The sequence below is a fragment of the Armigeres subalbatus genome, chromosome 2, assembly GCF_024139115.2.
Source record: "Armigeres subalbatus isolate Guangzhou_Male chromosome 2, GZ_Asu_2, whole genome shotgun sequence".
Lineage (NCBI taxonomy): Eukaryota > Metazoa > Arthropoda > Insecta > Diptera > Culicidae > Armigeres > Armigeres subalbatus.
Window position 1 is genome coordinate 170411228 of NC_085140.1, and position 6936 is coordinate 170418163.

The following is a 6936-nucleotide window of genomic DNA, read 5'->3' on the forward strand; positions in this document are numbered from 1 at the left end:
CTCTGCATCCCCACAGTACCAAGGGAAGGGAGTTTTGTGTATTGGATAGGGCAGATAAACTAAAGCATAGATCGAGAATTAACCCAGAAAAGTGATGTAATCCATGCCATTTTTTTTAAAGGAATGAGCCTGGTATTGAACACACAACCTCCTGATGGCAGAAGCGGTTATCAGTAGACCATTGGGCTCGTCAGGCGAACTAAGCTTTCAATTGCTGATTAAAGAACCCACTCGAGCAAAGCTGAACAAAATATGTTGTTACGGGAGCGGAGACGATTCGGACTTCTTCACAGCAAACTCGGTCTTTTAATGGAGTATGCTATCAGCTGTAATTTTATTACAGTTAAATTATCTTTTAGAGTTATAATTTAATTTTTCGTTTACTTACAACATTAGTCTTTCACGTGTATTCTCCGTCGTAATGTAACAATCGATATTTTAGGGTCTATCTTATATCTGCATGTATAATTTTAAGGTTTAATAGTAGTTTTTGTTTTAATTCATTGTTTTACTTACAGTTCAATAGGTTTTAATCAATTAGAAATAATAAATTCACAAATTTTAGATATAAGAATTTTTAACTTGTTGCTTTGTTACGTTTTGTTCTGTCTAAACATAGAGTCTCGCATAGAAATTCTTCACTGTATTGGTCTGTCATGTCAACTGTCAACTAGAATGTCACTCTGTCGGTCCCTGTTGGATTGTGAGGGGCCGGGTTGCCAACATGCCCCCGCCCGTATTGCACGAAGTTTCTTCTGCTATACCTTCACCAGTATCGAACATCTATGACAGCAAGTCAGGTCACCGGCCTTTGAGTGATTCCAGTAGTGGTTTGAATGTCCGCCTTCCGAACTCGTCCATCGCTCCCAGGGTAAACTCGCACGACTTTTCCTCTCACCCAGCTGTTTCTCGTATTCTCTTGGACGAGAAAAACTAGATCACCAACTTGAAGAGGCCTTGCTTCACCGAACCATTTAGTTTGCTTCGAAATAACCGGCATGTACTCCTTGATCCATCGTGTCCAAAAATGATCTAACATCACGTGTACGAGGTTCCAGTTGGACCGTAGTGCAGTACGAGGATCCGCCGGCAGCACCATTGGTTGACTTCCTCCGGAAGAGGACAGAAGTAAAAAGTGGTTCGGAGTAAGTGCTTCTTCCTCTCAGCTCTCTAGAGGCATATAGGTCAGGGGTCGAGTGTTGACTATACTTTCTGCCTCCGCCAGCACGGTACATAACGTTTCTTCGTCTGGCTTTCTGTAAGCAGGCATATTGCTTAGAGCGGCTTTTACCGAACGCACGAGCCTCTCCCAAGCTCCTCCCATATGTGGAGCATACGGAGGGTTAAACTTCCACTGTGTTGTCGTATTAGTAAAGGTGCTCGCGAGAGAATTATTGATGGCTAGAATCTCTTTCCGAAGTTCACGACTTGCGCCTTGAAAGTTCGTCCCCTGCTCTGAATATATCTCCATATGAGGTCTTCTACGAGCAATGAACCGCCCGAATAAGCATTTTGCAATATTCTGTAGAAAAACTAGAGGCTAGTTCTGAATGTATCGCACGAACTGTCAAACAGGTGAATAGGGCCACCCATCGTTTCGCGTTACTGCGACCGATCTTCACTATAATGGGACCAAAGTAATCCAGCCCAACAAAGGAAAACGGTCGAACATATGGAGTTAGACGTACCGCAGGCAATGGTCCCATTCTCGGTGTTTCGGCTCTCGATTTGTAAACTCTGCACCAACTGCATCGAATTCTAACGCTTCGCACAAGCACTCTCAAGGCTGGAATTGAGTATTTTTGAACTATCTCGTTCACCACAGTCTCTGCATTGGCATGTTGAAATGAACGATGGTACCAATCGACTAGCAGGAAAGTCACATAGTTTGATTTTGGCAGAATGAGTGGAAACTTCACCTCCATGGTAACCCAATCAGCTTCTCTCATGCGACGCTCCATCCGGATCAGTCCACCTTCACCAATAACTGGAGATCTGGTGTAAAGCTGGCTGCTTCTGTTGATCTTCGACTTCGGGTTCAGCTGTCCATTGTGGGCTTCCGATAATATAGCAAATTCATCCGGATATACATCCAATTGCACCAACCTCCATATGGTGAACTCAGCATTCCTCAGTTCTTCGCGGCATAAAATTTGTGTTGAACATGGTGATACTCCTCTTGATTTACGCAGAAAAATCTTATAGAAGCGACGTACGTAAGCAACCGTTCGCAGCAGCCGCTTCCATTTTGCAAAACGCTTGAAATTGATAACTTGCTCCACTATAACATGAGTATGCACAAACACCGCTCGTAGCTCCTTTGAAGACTGCTCTGAAGCAAATTCTTGTTTTGAGAGAGTTTCATCTTCGTATAGGATTCTGGGCCCATTGAACCAGCGACTGTCTGGTTCAATGTTGGGACCACACCCCACTTGGTAGCTTCATCCGCAACGTTCCACTTCGTCGGAATCCATCTTCAATTCTAGGTGTCTGTTATTTCAAAGATTTCTCCAATTCTAAATGCCACGAACTGTGTGTGTCGCCGCGGATCTGATCGTAACCATGACAGTACTGTTGCGGAATCACTCCAAAGTATAGACCGACGTATCTTCAGGGTATGATTAGAAATAACAGTTTTCATTAGACGAGCTCCCAGAATGGCCGCTTGAAGTTCCAATCGCGGTACAGACAAAGGTTTGAGAGGAGCTACTTTGGTTCTCGCCGCAACTAGGCAACAGCGAACGGTGGTTCCATCGACAACTCGGAAATACGAGCAAGCTGCATAGGCAACTTCACTGGCATCAACAAATGTATGCAGCTCCAGTGAGTTGTATGTTCCGAATTCATAGCCGGGGAAATAGCAACGGGAAATATTAAGATCATTGAGCCGCAATAACATCTGCGTCCAGGCTTTCCACCGAATAAACGTTTCTGGGTGGATGGGTTCATCCCAGTCAACACCAGTTCTCCATATATCTTGTAGTAATACTTTTCCATGAACGAGAATCACCGCCACTAAGCCAAGTGGATCGAAGACGCTCATTACGAGACTCAAAGCCTCCCGTTTGGTTGGAACTACGTCTTCGATAACCAGACGGTGCAGGCTGTCGCGCAGCTGTACAGAGAACGAGAAAACATCTTCTTTCGGAAGCCAAGTAATTCCCAACACACGTTCTGTCTCACTGCACTTATCGATAACAAATTGCTTACTCGTGGCCTCGCTGCGTTCACCGATTCTTTGGATAACTTCCTTTGAATTTGAAAGCCAATGTCGAATTTCGAATCCTCCTTTTTTATGAACTGCTCTCACTTCATTCGCCAGTTGTACCGCTTCGTCGACGGTGTCGGCACTATCCAGGTAATCGTCGACGTAGTGGTTCTTTTTTACGGCTTCTGCTGCTTTGGGAAATTCGTTGGCGTGATCGTCTGCATTTACGTTCTTTACAAATTGCAATGAACATGGAGAGCAGGTGGAGCCAAATGTGGCCACGTCCATGACAAACACCTGCATGGGCTGCGACGGACTGTCTCGCCATAGAAACCGCTGTGCTTGTCGGTCCTCCGATCGGATTTCCACCTGGTGGAACATTTCCCTTATATCTGCGCTGATGGCCACCTGTTTTTGACGATAACGACTCAGTACAGCCGTTAGTGACGTGAGTAGGTCGGGCCCCTTCAACAGGACCGAATTGAGTGATACACCTTTAACTGCTGAGGCTGCATCCCACACTACACGTACTTTCTCTGGTTTCTTAGCATTTATGACGACACCCAAGGGCAAATACCATACCCGCTTTGGATCAGTTTCTGTCAGCTCTTTGTCCGTTGTTATGTGGGCGTAGCCCTTCTGTTGGTATGCAGCGATTTGCTGCTTAACGTTGGAATATAGTTCTGGTGATTTCTGTAACCGTTTCTCTAAGCAATGTAGCCGCCGCTCTGCCATTGGCCTACTGTCGGGAAACTCCACCTGGTCGTATTTCCACAACAACCCTGTCTGGAATCGCCCGCTGGCTGTACGGAAGGTAGTAGCCTCGAGTATTTCTTTTGATCGCCGATCTTCAGTAGACACAAGAGCATTCGGTGTAGAGACCCCCGTGCCTTCAACACGGAAGAAATCCTTCACTAGATCATGCAGTCCGTGATCGCTGTGTCCACTACATACGTGAAGAACGCGATGAGAACCAAGCTCTTCTCTGGACTCTCGATTACGTCCGAACACCACCCAACCGATACGGGTTTTTGCTGCAACTGGTCCGTCAGTTTTCCCTTCTCGTAGTTTCAAAGTGGTTTTTACGTTGGTATTATCTAAGCCAATTAGAATACCAGGAGATGCGTCGTAATAACTTTTCACTGGAAGTCCACGGAGATGGGAAAAATCTTTTTGCAAATCGTTGAAACTCAACGACTGCCGAGGAAGGTCCAAACTTTTGACTGTGTGCACATCGTTCAAAGTGAATCGTTTCTTTAACCCCGATCCTGGGATAGAAAGTTCAACACACTGTGACTGTTCTTCTATCCGTTTTACTCCGCTTGTCCATTGTAGGCATAGCGGCGTAGGTTTACCTACTATACCAAGTTGTTCACCAATCGAGCGCTTTCTACCAAGGTTGAATCAGAACCACTGACAAGGAAAGCAAAGGTTTGAATAGATTTATCATTAGCATGCAGAAGCACCGGGAGGATGGTTCCCTTTTGAGCATTCCGATGAACTGATATGGTTCCTGTGTTTGCAGTAGTGCAGGTAATGGTTTATGTTACTTGTGGTTCCTCCAGACGTAGGAGGCTATGGTGGCGTTGTTGGCATCCACTCAAGCCACATGTTGAGGCCTTACACGGCCATCTCCCGTGCGGATATAGACATCTTTTGCAGAGACGTGCCTCATTTGCACACTTCCAACGATCAACAAGACTCTTTCGTTTGAATACACCACAATCCTTCGGTTTGTGACCAGCAACTTGACATACAGCACACGGACGATCCTGTTTTATTTCCGACACGCCTACTGTTGATCCTTCTTCCTTGCTTTGCCATTCTACTCGTGCACCCTCCGTAGAATGGGGGTTTACGAACGCTTTCGTCCTCCATTTCGAACGATCAGCTTTCTGACAACCAGCATTCGCAATTGTCGCTACACTGCTAGCAGCCGTGATCAAAACGTTCATGTAGTCAGAGAAAGCTCGTAGATCCGCTATTGGTACACGTTGCTTGTACAAAGCCCAGTCAAGCTTAATATTTGCGGGCAGCTTCTCCACAAGCTCCTGTAGCAGTATGGGATTCGCCAAGTGCATCTCATGTCTTGTAGTGACCAGGTGTACACTAAGGTTTCTCACCGCCAATCCAAAGTTGATTAACGTTTCCAAACTTTCTGGTTTTGGAGCTGGAGTTGAACGTACTTCATTCAGCAACGTTTGGATTATGGCGTCAGGACGGCCATATAGAGAGTGCAGTGTGTTCATCACCTCCGGAACATTTGACGGATGCTTCTTCTTATTGGCATTGCATCCCCACACTGGGACAGAGCCGCCTCGCAGCTTAGTGTTCATTAAGCACTTCCACAGTTATTAACTGCGAGGTTTCTAAGCCAAGTTACCATTTTTGCATTCGTATATCATGAGGCTAACACGATGATACTTTTATGCCCAGGGAAGTCGAGACAATTTCCAAGCCGAAAACTGCCTAGACCGGCACCGGGAATCGAACCCAGCCACCCTCAGCATGGTCTTGCTTTGTAGCCGCGCGTCTTACCGCACGGCTAAGGAGGGCCCCAATTTGACGGATGCAGCAAAAAACAACTAACAGCTCTCCTAGCATCACCCTTCAAACTTCGTTGCAACCTCATAAGGTTTTCTGCATCTGTATACCCACACATTTGGGTGGACGTGTCGTAACTACTCCAGAAAAGTGGCCAATCAGCAGGATTTCCGGAGAATGTAGGGAGTTCTTTAGACACCACATGACGAGCGGCCAGTTGTTGAGCATTTGGACCTGGTAGCAGCTGCAGTGGCGCACTGGAATGCTGCGACACGGAGAAAATGGGTGCTTGATGACTGGACACACTTATCCCGGGAAAATGTTGCGAAGAAGCATTGTACACACCACAGTTTATTCCATAAGGAAATGAAGACGAACCTGGTATTCCACTTTGCGGTATTGTCGGAGCACTTAACGGTCTTGAACCAATTTGTGGAGCAGAAAAAAATGTGGAGAAATTTTGAGGCGCAGAGGAATAGCAAATGCCATTCTGTATCAACGGACGATTAGGCGATACGGAAACGGGCTCTCTACTCACATTAATTGGGATTACAGACTGAGAGACAGGGTGGTAGGCTACACTTGCCTGGGGTAACGTATTACATATTTGAGAAATGGCTTAAATATCCGGCTACACCTGTCAGATTAGATGGTCGATTACTTACAGAACTGGTCGATGCACCTGGGTAAGACATGCTTTGTTGAAGGCTAGTATGAACCCTGTTAGGAGCTGATGGTTGAGCCGTAATAGTTGTTACCAAACCAGCGGCACCTGAACTTCTAGGAGTAGATTGTTGTAGGGGGGCTGGTGGTACACTTCTCGAAGATATTGTTATTTCCTCTCGCTGATAGTTCTGAACCGTTGTCACTGGTGATATCAGGCCCTTATACTTAGTAACAAGCGATATTTCACCCGCTGTAGTCGCTGGTTGGCTGCCTGGGTTGAACATCAGTGCTGATGGTGGATCTGCATCATTAGTTGCCATGGACGTGAGCCCAGTGGGGGCCATTCCCCCAGGATTGGAGCTCAGGGTCTTTGCGGGCTGTGCGTTCATCCACTCTTGTACTCTGCTCACTCCCTGACGTACACTGCGATGACTTCTGGTGCTCTTCGCCTCTTCGTCGTCCTCCAAACTAGCTTGCAGCAATCTGTACTTTTCTCGAGGAATTCCTTTTCCATGACC

General features: G+C 46.3%; 1 long non-coding RNA gene across 1 annotated transcript; it reads right to left on the reverse strand.

Moving 5' to 3' along the window:
* Positions 1–262: 262 nt before the first annotated feature.
* Positions 263–604, reverse strand: LOC134215475 (uncharacterized). The gene is made up of 3 exons (XR_009980181.1): positions 517–604; positions 389–456; positions 263–326 (listed from the first exon to the last, which is right to left on the reverse strand). It is a non-coding gene; the product is annotated as an uncharacterized LOC134215475 (long non-coding RNA).
* Positions 605–6936: the final 6332 nt, after the last annotated feature.